We start from the raw sequence: 13,455 nt of genomic DNA, 5'->3' as shown, positions 1-13,455 counted from the left end.
AGATCAGTTGGTTTTGGAGATGTCACCAAGTGCTCACAAATCTGGCTGGCATCTTATGCACGAAAGCATTTCACAACCATAGGGAAGTCACAGGATGAAGATGGCAACAGGTACTACAAAAGGGGCAACTGAGACAAATATATTTAACAAAGCGACTAACTAACCTTACAGTAAGGAGAAACATGACTATAGCTGGATTGGATGTCAATTTTACTTTAAGTTATTATTCCACTAACAGTTCATGTTGAAACAAGAATGGTAACCCGATTGTGCAATATACACCAATAACACAACAAGGCTACCCGTTCACAAGCAGTAAACAAAGCTATTACCACTACTCCGTATACAGTGCCTTTATTAGGAACATTCTCTCCAAGGACTCAATGCCACACGTTGTGAACTGAAATACAATCCACCTGAGAGGTGTTTAGTATAATCTGCGACACTCAACACTCATTCCCAGTGGACGGAGCTGATGTCTCAAGACTATGACAGAATACAATGCCTTTCCAGAATATTTTGTACTATGGGTTAGTCAAATTTTGTGAGTACAATACAGCCCTGCCATTTGCTGGTCATATATCAACAAGTTATTTGTAAGATGGAAAAAAAAAAATCTAAACTCCTGAAAGCTTAGAGGTGAGATTTCAAACTCTAACTCCAAGTGGACTTATCAATAAAATTCACAGTTCACCTGGTTCTATGGGGCACCATCAGCACTACTACATCAGGTTAATACTTTTAGTTCGAAAACACCATCCTCCTTGCCATGAATGGAAATTGATGATCCCTAACACTTCCATGTGACCTAAAGCAGGGTTCTCCAAACTACAACCTGCTACAAGGTTTTATCTGGCCTGCAAATATGGTCAGGGGCATTTCCTCAATGTGCACAGACTGAGAATTCACTGATGGTCTCCGCATCTCCTCTCCAACTACCCTGCCCCGCTTACAACCAACAATGGGGGTGACAGCACAGCGTTAGAGCGTTCCTCTAACGCTGTGCTGTCATCCCCATTGTTGGTTGCTGGGACTGTGTGTGTCCTAAAAACCAATATGCTTGCCCCAGCAATTGCAGGAGGATGGAACTTGTGCTCTGTCCAGATCGGCCCTGCCTCCCTCCCTGTTGCTAAGAGGGTCTCTGATGGGGAGCTTGCTGTAAGAGGACTCTGATGGGCCATTCATTTTTTTTTCACCATATTTTTATTGGGTAAATAAAGAGCTGTGTACAGTGTACAAAATGGAATGTGGTAGCGGATTTCACAATCAAGTAGTCATACAAAGTAGGAACAGAATGCAATGAAAAACAACCAAAATAAAGTACACAGATGTCAAAGTATTCTATCACAATAAGTAGAGAAGGCAGCTTGCACTGTTACAGACATTCGAAGACCTTGTGTAGCCAGGATATGGCTTACCAAAAGAATTAATCGTCAAGGGATTCAAAGCAGCATTTACTGTCGAGTTACCTAAACCTCTATATTTTGGGGTCCAAGTTCAGTTCTGAAAAAGATCGGTGAATAATTCATCTTATCTAGCAGCAAACGTGAGCCCATTTGCAAAACAGGACAGATTGATGTCCACAAAAATTAAGGGAAGCGGATGGAGTGATGTACCTGCTCAGAAAAGAGGTAATAGAGCACAAAATGGTAAAAAAGAAAAGAAGGAAGAAAGGAGGGAGGGGTGGGGAGGGGGTCAGGGTCAGTATACCCTGGGGGGCATGGTAAATAGAGCTTACTTGTTGCTGTGATTTCTAGATCTAGAAAACAAATGGGTGGTCGCATAGTTGGGAATTGGTCTAACCAAGGCTGCCAGATTTGTAGAAGTTTTTAGCCTTAGAAAATATATGAAGTGGCCTTCACACTGAAAGTCACCTAGATAGCTTAAACTCTGACAACCAGAGGCATTGTGGGTCTACAGTTTTCATTTAGACAAACTGCCAGAACCCATATGCAAATCTGGATTTTTTTTGGTTAGTCGCTGCATACTTTATGTGGGTCAATTGTTCAACCTTGGAGAGGAACGGAGTTGACAATACAGCCAGTCAACTAGCATTTTAGAAGGACATCAGAAAATGCCACCTATGCTTTTCTCTCAGGAAAGATTTTGTTTAACTAATTCTGCTCCTGACCACTGTTTTGACCAAACCCAGGACCCTTTTTTGCATACAAGCACTAAATCATACAGTGTATGGCAGTCCTAGAGTGAAAGACAAAAGGAGATATCGGTCTATCCTATTTAAGATTATTGCTCCACTAAACTCTTGTGTTTTTCCATTTGTCAGTCTTTGCCAAAATTGAACTTTGCAGTATATGCAGTAAAAACATATTTCTTCAATATCAAGTACATCGTTCAAGTGACTGTGTTCAATGTTTACTAGATGTTTAGTTTACATCCCCATGCATGGTCCAGTTATTCAAAGTAATTCGACTGGTTCCACTGCTTGTGAAAATTAGACCAAATATGGTCAATTATTTAAAGCTGTAAAATGTCTGACGAGGACAACTACCCAAGTACAGTTAATGCAGCTTCAAACCACAATCCAAGTGCAGAACAATAGAAACCATGCTAACACTCATTCCACAGACCTGTGCCAAGATAGTTGTATACCCTGTAGTCTGGCCACATGCTATTTTTGTGTAGTGGAACAACTTATTTTTCAAGTAAGAAAGAAAATTAAACTTTTCTGTTTTAAAATAAGATGGATGTTTGTGAGCAGGGAACATACTAAGGCCTCATGCAAATGGACATTCCCGAGTTCACAAATTTTCAAGCGTCAAATCCCTGGCGCATTCCCATGCCCGGGAAGCTGTGAATACTGTGTACAGCTGCCAATACAGTTGAATGTCTGTAGATGCTCATACTTGTAAAAAATGCCAATTGTTCCTGCATTTACCTACTCACACAGTATGAATATGAAGCAAAAGCCAAGGCTGAAGCAATAGGCATTTACACGAGTATGCACACGCACAGCCATTCACTTGTATTGGCGGCTGTACACAGCACATGCGGCTCCCGAGTATGGGAAAAAAAACAGGTGTTTTATGCTTGAGGCCTTGTAAACTGATAAACATCTGTGTACCCTTGCAATGGACATTGATCACCATGGGGGGGTAATTATTTTTTTTTCTTCTCAACAAAAGTGGAGTTACTCTTTAACTGTCAGCTTTGGGCTATAATTATTGCTCCTACTCCAACATTTGTAGTGATACCTCACATGCAATCAAGGCTTACATACACATTCGCACCCTGTGGGTCTTTGCAGAGCAATGGTGGCTACATTTAACCTCAATTATTTGGTTTGTAGAAAGGAAGAGAGCCCAGGAACCCTGGAGGTAGGGAACCACACTTCCCCACGTTCAAAGAGTTGAATTGGTTAAGTTCTAGCAGGGGGGCAAACAATGTCAGCCGGAGGATCCTGGGTGGAGTTTCTGTGCTTTACCTCAACAATAAAGCCAATTTTACCTTGGCAAGTGGTGTGCCGCAGTAGAATTTTGTGTGGGAGAAGCAGAGCCTACATTAATCACTAAGTACAGGGAGTTCACCAAAAAGAAAAACTGTTCCTGACTATATTTTCCTTTATTTTGGGTATTTTGTGGACATTTACTGTTGCACATAACCACAAGTACATTTCAGCTTTTCATAACCGTGATTGTGCAAACCCAACATCCATGTATGATAAAAGCTGGCTTACTAATGTGAACCTGCTCTGAAGACTAAGGGCGCTGGCTCCAGAATCCTGTATCCAAATCCGGTAACACACGTTGGACCTCCATCACTAAAGCCTAGTACACACTATCAGTTTTTTTTTCCTGTACAACCCAGCGGGCCGAACCAAAAAAAAAAAAACCTTAAGATGTTGGGAGGAGATCCTGTACTAACAATCCAATGTTAGTATGTTGGTACAGTGATCTCCCTGCTGAGCTATTGTGTTCTGACAGGGGGGGTGGCTCCCCCGCCAGAACACACCGGTCAGCGCTCTCAGGCAGTGTCTTTTTTTCAGTCATGCCGATCAGCAAACCTTTGTCAGGCATGCCCCTTTGACAGAAGCCAAACATTCAGATGGCTTCTGTCAGACCGGCTGCTGTACACACGGGCCAAATGTCATCCAATTTCTATTGAACCGGCTGGTACTGCCTGATATTCGACTCATGTGTACAGGGCTTAAGCCTCATGAGCGGGGTGAAACGCGTTGGAGGTATGTGGACTGGACGGAGCTGGGCTGAGGCTGCTTTTAACTTATGACTGTCAGGTTCTGCCGATGCATGGCAATTTCCCTTTTTCTGGCTTACTTCTGTATAGTGCCTCAACATCTGTCAAACCGTTACATTCTGCAACTGCAGACAGCTCAGCAATCAATCATAAGCAATTTTCAGCTGTGCAATAAACTATCCATAATTGTACGTGTAGTCACACCATTTGGATTTCAAACTAGTAAAATAGGTTAAGCTTAACTTTTGATTTGTAATTTTCTTTTTATACCCTAATTAGGGACAATGTAGTATTGTTAAGCATTTAACTAAAGACAGAAAAGAAAAATATACATTAAACATAGCCGTCTCTGTCTCATCTCTTAGAGCTGTGATAAAGTGACTATTTCCCAATCATCAAAACACAGCGCACTGAATAAAGCCCATGTGTCATAACAAATGCCTTCAACATAAAATGAACATGTGAAATGTCAGCCTTTGCAAGATGCAGGGAAATATAAACGGCGCCTTGAACTTTATAATGCACTTTTGCACTAGGAGAGTACATTGTGACATTTTACCCGGCAATTTCTAACCCACAGGAGAGCAGATTGTCATTTATTATGTACCGCTTGGTGCCCAATTACAAATCCATTTGGCATATATTTTCTTTTCATTATGGTTTGTAGCCTTTAAGTTAAACAGCACTATAATAGGGGGTGGGGGAGCATGGTAAATGGATTCTAAATACATCTATACAAGGCCAGAAGAATTGTGAATGGCACGCCATACTGACAATATTTAATGTTTTGTTTGAGAGACAAAAGCGGTCACTAGAAATGCTAGAGGTGGGCTGGGTACCCAGGATGATTTTTTTTGCAACATTTAGATAGGACATCATTAGTACAGAGGATTACAGTTAACAAGAACCTTGCGAAAACAGAGCATACCAATACATAGAGGGTTATTTACTAAAACTGGAGTGTGCAAAATCTGGACCAGTGCTGCATAGAAACCAATCAGCTTCCAGGTTTTTTTTTGTAAAACCTTAACCACTTGCCCTCCTGAGGATTTACCCCCTCCCCCCCCCCCTTCTGACCAGGCCATTTTTTGCGTTACGGCGCTGCGTTACTTTAACTGACAATTGCACAGTTATACAACGCTGCACACAAATAAAATTGACGTCTTTTTCCTCACAAATTGAGCTTTCTTTCGGTGGTATTTGATCCCCTGTATGTTTTTTTATGTTTTGTGTTAGAAAACAAAAGACTGACAATTTTGAGAAAATAAACAATATTTTTTACTTTTTTGCTATTAAAAAAAATCAAATTTCATCATAAATTTAGGCCAAAATGTATTCTGCTATGTCTTTGCTAAACAAAAAAAAAAAACCCAATACATGTAAATTAATTGGTACATGTGAAAGTTCTAGCGTTTACAAATGGCGGTATAGATACTGGAATTTTTAAAAACATTTTTTACTAGTAATGGTCGGCGATCAGCAACTTATTTCGAGACTGTGGCAGGCATTCTGGACACTGGATGTCACTGACATCCCCAGTGATACCAATACAGTGATCAGTGCTTAAAAACAAAAGAAAAAAAAGCACTGACGCTATACTAACGGCACTGGGCAGGAAGTGGATAACATGAGGGGCGATCAAAGGTTTAACTGTGTGCTGTTTTACTTGTGTCTGTGTGCTTTACACGGTTTCACACTGCTTTGGATGGCTGTGCTGTGTGCATGAGCTGACAGGGAGGAGAACTGTATTGTTTACATACAGTTCTCCTCCCCACCGGAGATGCTCGGCAATCACCGGGCGCCAGCGAGTCATCACCGGCCTGGACCCGGTGACTGACAGCTGCGACCGCAAATGGCGGCGCGGGTAGGGCGTGTGAACCCTACCCAGAAATGCAAAATCACATATATGTAATTTTGCGCAGCTGTACCGCCCTGTAGCAGTATATCTGCTATAGGGCGGTCGGGAAACGGTTAATTGAACAAGCTTAAGTTAGAATCTGATTGGCTACTATGCACAGCTGCTCCAGATTTTGCACTCTCCAGTTTTAGTAAACCAATCCCATAGTTCTATAAAAAAATAAAAAATGGGCTTGTTGTAACAAAACTCAGAATTCGATTATGCTCAGCAAGTATGCTCCTTACCCCTGAAATGGTTTATGATTGCTTTTCTAGACCATCAATGACCACTGAGTGCTTTGCTGATCCTAGGCTTGGTGTTTTCTTTGGCCTCTCGCATACTAGTCAATTAGTCCTGATGCATGGGGCTCTGGCATTTAGCTGCCAGTGCTGGGTACAGGTGTCCAAGTTTAGCTCGGTTGCAGACAGACAGACAAACTCTAGGAGGGTCTGACGGCTGTTATGGCTAGATGGTGCACTTAGCTGTATGATGGTTCAGGGAAGTATGCGCCTTGAGATGATCACAAGAATTCTATGTTCGGGGCATTCATCCCTGGACTGTTTTAAACATTCACACAGCTAAAAGCACCATCCAGCCGCAGCTGTTGTCGCACTCAGAGTTTGACAAGTTGCTGATAGCAGGGCTCAGCGGAACACCTGCGCCCACCACTGGCAGCTGAACGCCTGAGTCGCATGCACTAGGGCTAAATGCCCAGTGTGCATGGGACCTAAGAAATTCCCAAAAATGTATGCAAATATGAAACTTTTTTTTTTTTTTTTTAACAAAGAATCACAGAAAAGTGATGGCAGAAAAAGACCGAATGGTCCATCTAGTCCGACCAGTTTTTTTTTTTGTTAGCTTTTTTTTGTCTGAGTATAGATCTATGCTTGTCCCAAGCATGTTTAAAGCGATTTACTGTTGACTGGCTTACTACCTCTGCTGGATGTTTATTCAAAGCACCAACTACCCATGTCCCCGTGTTCTTGATTTTGGTTTCCTTTTGAAAATACTGCCCTCCTGAACCTTATTCACCCCCGATGTATTTAAAGGTTTTAATCATGTTTCCCCTTTCCCTTATTTCCTCCAGACTGTACATATTAAAGAGATTCTAAAGGTTCAGTTTTTTGTTGTAAAATAACAAACATGTCTATATTGACCTACTGTGTGTAGTGGTTTTGCACAGAATAGCCTGGATCCTCCTCTTCTCGGGTCCCCCACAGGCTCTCCTGTCTCTCAGGTGCCCCTACAGCAAGCAGCTTGCTATGGGGGCACCCGCTGCTCCATGTGTCCATTCACACATGAAACCTCGGCTTGGCCCACTCCCTCTCTCTTCTCATTGGCTGACTGGCTGTGATTGACAGCAGCGGAAGCCAATGGCTCCCACTTGTTGTCTCAGCCAATGAGGAGGCAGAGACCTGGGACAGCCGAGGCTGTCATTCACATCGCTGGATTGCTATGAAGCTCAGGTAAGTATTGAGGGGGCTGGGGGGCACTGCTGCACACAGAAGATTTTTTACCTTCATGTATAGAAAAGAATAGAAACCTTCACCATTTTTGTTATGTCTCTGGACACGTTCTATCTTCTCAATATCTTTATGTAAATGAGGTCTCCTGAACTGGACATCGTATTCTAAAATGTGATCTAACTAAAGATCTATATAGGGGAATCAGAACCTCCTTCCTCCTGCTGGTCATCCCTCTAGTGATGCATCCTATGTTTTAGTATGTTTGGCATCATGCATCATCAAATGCAGTTTTCCTAAGCATATCATTTTTTGTTAATAAATCTGTAGCAAAGTTTCTTACCTGCTTATATCAGCACCTGTTGCAGTCTGACAACAATACGTCACCACCTTGCAGTGAGCAAAGGTGTTGTCAACCTGCCATGTGCATTCCTTCAGTTGGCCGTGGAGCAGTTTATCAGATAGATCAGATGTCAACCTAAAGGAGTTTGCAGGACAGGCTGACAGCACTGTTATCAGTTGAGAGGTAATAGCTTAGTATTGTCTGAGGGCATCTGGTGATCCAGCCACCATTGTTGGACATCTTAAGGAACGCAATATACAGTGATAAAGGAAATGGTTTTGACATAAACAAACCCACACTGGTACAACTGGATGGACTGGTGTCTTTATTCAACCTTACCAACTATGTAACTATATATATTGTCAGCCTAGAACAGGAAGGCCCATTGATGGCAGAATTTCAAGATAAGAAACTTAAAGTGTTACTAAACCCAGGAGCCTGCATTCACTATATCCAGTCTTCCACAGCACACAGAACATGGAAATGCAACTAATTTAGTAAGTATAAACTGCTAAATCCTTTTTTTCATCAGCAATATATAGCAGTCTTGTGACTTATCAGTGTCCAGCTGAGCATTGGTTAATCTTGTAGGAGGAGTTTTCATTCTTCTCTGACTATCCTATGAGACTGAATGACCCTCTGTCTGGACAGTGCTGATTGGCCCTGTGCCTGTGCGACATGCACCGTCCCAAAAACAAACCAAAAATATCTCTAGCAATACACACCAAACAGAGCATGTGCAGACTTGTCACTGCTGCTCTGTTTTATGGCAGATGGATTGGGGACAGCAAACAAAGGGGAGGATCAGAGCAGCCTTTTTACACAATGCGGAGAATTAACCACTTAGGTTCCACAGTGAACATAACAAGCATGATTTACTGCATAGACAGACTGATTTTACTGTTGTGGGTTTAGGAACACTTTAAAGATTTACAAAAAAATATTTTGTTAGGAAGTCCATATACAGTGAGATATGATGGTAAACACTGAACTGTTTACAGTTTAGATGCACTTATAGCCAAAAGAAAATGAAAAATTAGATGAACTCAGGCTTTTATTTGGGATGACTGAATGCTTCTGTCAAGTTTTGTTCTTGCAGTCTGTGATATTTCACCTCTGTAAGGCAAGGTTAACACTTCTGTGGCTCTGGGAGCCGGGTTTTGCATGGGCACGGCAGCCCATTCATTTGAATGGGCTGCTTTACCTCCTGAAAACAAAGGGAAAAGGTCCTTGGCACCAGTGCGGGTAGCTGTGCTGTAGTTTCCAGTTCATGGGGGTGCCATTAGAATTAATGGCATCCCCCACGTATCTCCTGAGTGGCAGGGCGTTTTTCTGTGTAGGTAGTTGCTGCCACAGGTATAGGTGCAGTCCCGCAATGACAATCACCTCGGCTAACAGGACAAAAATCTGGGTCAGGGAGACATAGATAGCACTGAATAGAGAAAAACAAACAGAGGGCGCACTGGACTAGTGAATTACCTTAAAAGTGTTTAATGAATGTAAATAAGTACTGTACTCCCAAATGATCAATAATAACAAGGCACATCATAAAGGAACATTGGCTCTGAGGAAGAGGCTAGACCTTGAAATGTGTCAGCATTTTGGAGGTCCAGAGTTCTCACTACAGACTGACACACAGTGAGAATTGGACAGAGCTGTTCCTTTATGATGTGCCTTGTATTTATTGATCATTTGTGAGTACAATACTTATTATTTACATTGATGAAACATTTGTAAGGTAATGAACTAGGCCGGTGAGCCCTCTGTTTATTTTTCTCTATTCAGTACTTTGGACTCCCCCGGTCCTTTGAGGGCAGGAAGGCGTGCATATCCCAAGAATTTCCATATGTGGTCCTAATGATACTGAGTCCATCCCAAAAAGCAGGAGTAACTGGGTTTTCCACTTCTACACAGACACAGATAGTAATATTAACCTGGCAGAAGTTCTAACTCTTTCCCATCTAGATCAGGGGTCTCCAAAATTTTCAAAGGCCCAGTATACTGTCCTTCAGACTTTAGGGGAGTCCAGGCTGTGGCCAGTGGGGGTAAAAAATGTCCCAGGCCTAGCATCACTGAAAATAAACATTGCCTCAGGGTTGGTGGTCAGTTACATAGGCCTATGGTCAGTAGGAGGAGGAATAGCACCCCATCATGGGTGTCAGTGGAAGGAATAATGCCCCACTGTTGGTGTCAGTGGGAGAAATAGTGCCTCATATCATTTGGAGGAATACTGCCCCAAGGACCAGTTATAGGCCTGCAAAAGACTACATCTGGCCCTCAGGCTGCAGTTTGGAGACCACTGATCTAGATCAATGTTTTTCTGCACACTATCCCTAATGAAAAAATATTTTACATCACTTTCTGTCCCAGGGAAAAATCTCCTCAAAGCTGATAAAGGCCAAAACAGAAAACTGACAAGGGGTTCTATCCCTCCTCCACTATGTCCAATACTACAAAAATAAATTTGTTTTGGCTGGAGTTAAACTTTAAAAAGGGATTCAGTGGGCCAATGCTCTCTGACTAACACCTGATTTTTAGGTACCAAAAATTTGGAGTAGTCGCCTGTCCAGGTAATTCAACTAGTTAAGCTTTTCTCTTACCACTTGTTTAGATCCCACATTCCAGCTTTCTATAATGGGAAGAGGATCATCTTTTATCACAAACATTTCATCATTGGACAGACCCCTACCATGCCTCCAATGGACCGTGACAAATGAATGTAAAAATATGATCATGCAAAGACACTACTTTTTTTTCGCCATTATTTCTACGTCATAACATTTGAATATAATAGAAATATAAAGAAGGTTGGAATAACAGTTTTAGAAGTAACATTGTACATTTTATTAGGCTGGTTTCTAAGTGAGATCTAAAATCAGGACATTCTAAAAAGAAAGAGGAACAGAAGGGTTTTGGTTCAAATACAGGAACAGTTGGGAGCTATGGCTAATAGCACACGCTTTCTTTCTAATTTTTGGATTGTCGACATGGCCATTGCTAAAGTCAATTACAGCAGGAGCAATCCATAAGCCACATCTAATCATTTTTCGGGTGACCTTCACATCGGACAAGAGGGTTTTTGAAACTAGACTGCTACAAAAGACATATCGTCACTCCTAGCTGTTGGATGAAAAAAGGTTCATTCTTCTTCTGTGAAAAAAAGGTTTTTACTAAAAGAGCTGTGAAAATGTGGAACATTCCAAGGGATCTGGTTCTAGGCAGATTGCTTTAAAATTTTCCTAAAGGAAATGTCTATTTACAATTCTACATTACGTTAATTCAGGCATTTATCAGATTACCACTTTTTCCCCAATTAAAGGTTAAGTTCACCTTTTGAATAAAATGGATTATGCAGTCAAGGGGCCCTAGAAGGTTAAAGTACACCGTGGAGTGTATTTTATTCTCAGCAGCTAAGCCGCTTCTTCAACAGGAGAAAGCACATTGCACTTATGCAGCTTTTAAATGAAAAAGAGCGCTCAATCTTGTGAGGCTGGACGTGTAAACTCAATGTATGCTCTGTCCTACCTACTAACCAGGACATGGAATGCAAACCGTATGGAGGTTTTTCTGCCTGCACTGCAAGAATTCACCTGTTTGTTTATGCCTAGGGCAGTGGTCCTCAACCACCAGGCCGTGGCCCACTGGAGGGATGTAGACTCCTTTCTCCCATGCCTCCAGCTGGCTGCAGATCCGCTAACCTCTTACAATGCCTCCCAACCTCCCATAGTGTCCCTCAACATCTCACAGTGCCCCAGGCCCCTTAAGAAGGCCCTCTTAGAACCCACAGTGCCCCCAAGCTTTTTGCAGAGTCTCAAGCCCTCCATATTGCCCCCCCCCTCCCCCCCGCCTCCCCAATTACCCCTACAAAAACTCCAGTCTCCCGGAGAGAACCTCAGCCCCCTCCAGAGACACAATTCCCCCACAGTTGCTCCCAGTCCCATCATCCCTACAGGGCCACTAAGTCTGCTGCAAAGTCCTCTAACCTCCTCCAAACCTTTCATCCCCCTACAGCAGCTTTTCTCAACCAGGGTGCCTTGAGGTTTCTTCAGGGGTGCCTTGGCAAAATGTCTAAAAATTGCCCAAAACTTGTACACAAGCCAGCGGGTGGAACAAGCCTGCCTTTTAGTTACACAAAGGTTTTTGTTGTGCAATATTATGACCTTCTAGCCGCCAGCGTTCTGACAACCAATAACATCATCAGTTGATAAAGAGGATGTCAGCTGCATGCACATCATCCAAGTTTGATCCTCCGTTGCCCCTCTCCATGAGTTCTGGGGTCACATTACCTCAGCGATGAAGAAAAACCGAGGGAGAAGAGAAACACTGGAATACTACTCAGTACCAGTATGCAAAAGTGTATTTGCTTTGGAAGAATAAATCCCATCCTACACTATTAGAGTAGTTCTGGACATTTTAGAATGGGGAGCTTCAAGACCAGGGGCAGACTGACAACTCATGGGGCCCCCGGGGCAATAGGGGATCACAGGGCCCCTGTGTCCTTGCCCAAACTCAAAAAAGCCTATGAAAAAGGTACCAGGGGCATCTCATTGGGCCCCCTACTGACCCCGGGCAGTGCCCGAGTTTCCAAATGGTCAGTCCGCCCCTGTTCAAGACTGTCTATAATTTTAAAGGGTGCCTTGACTGAAAAAAGATTGAGAAACACTGCCGTAGAGTGTTTGAATGTTCAACAGTACGTCACATAATCTTCCAGCTCTGCGAGTCACTGCTTTGTGCTGCTGTCATGACTTTGCACCTTTGCCTCTGAATGCTGTTCCCTTAGACCTTCATGCAAGTTTTCCCAAGTGTGGTTATAATAAACTATAGACTAATTTTCATTGCTCCAGTGCCTTGGTTTTTGTATATTCACCATGGATAATTCCCTGATTTGAAATACCTAGATTTGTATTCTAATATACCTCCACTTGGGTTTCCTGCTGGATTTTAACTGTATTGTGTCTCATTCCAATTTATGTGGTTCCATCAGACAGCTACGGATTTTCTGCTACCTCTTTGTTACCACTTCACCCATTCAATTTGTGGACTATTGTTTTCTCAACACAGGAGTCTATTGTGAGTCCTTTGAGTTTGTGCTTTAGGGCATTGGTTTGGTCAAAGGAAAAAAGGAAATCCATTGCAGTTTGTTAGTCTTTAGTGTGGTGGCTGCATTAGTTTCAATCTTCCTTTGCTTTATTTTCACCCGGTAATAATCCTGCAAATAACACACTTCCTGTTCCTGGATGGCTACATCACTTCTCCAATGCATCTATGGAGGGAGCCATGGTTGTCAACCTAGGCTGCTCTCCTGATATGGAGTACAAACATGGTATTTCTTCGTTACAATTACATGGGAGGGTAGAGCAATTGATAGTTTATAGAAGATAACTAGGAATGAACAACAAAACGCAATAGTTGTGCTACTACCTATACGCCCTAAATTGAGAATGACCAAGGGCACCCGATCCACAGTTGCTCAACTGCACGTTTCAACCTACACAGTTTTAATCATAACTCATAGCTGTGTAGGCTGAAACGCGTCAACT

The 13,455-nt window shown here is 42.5% G+C and overlaps 1 protein-coding gene across 1 annotated transcript in view; it reads right to left on the bottom strand.

The window, feature by feature from the left end:
- Positions 1–13,455, bottom strand: part of HS2ST1 (heparan sulfate 2-O-sulfotransferase 1) — a 283,515-nt gene that overhangs the window by 88,291 nt on the left and 181,769 nt on the right. The window lies entirely within an intron of this gene.

This window comes from Staurois parvus, unplaced genomic scaffold (genome assembly GCF_062004578.1).
Source record: "Staurois parvus isolate SC_StPar_1 unplaced genomic scaffold, SC_StPar_1.0 ptg000066l, whole genome shotgun sequence".
Classification (NCBI taxonomy): domain Eukaryota; kingdom Metazoa; phylum Chordata; class Amphibia; order Anura; family Ranidae; genus Staurois; species Staurois parvus.
The sequence above is the reverse complement of the archived record's forward strand: the minus strand, read 5'-3'. Positions and strand labels throughout refer to the sequence as shown.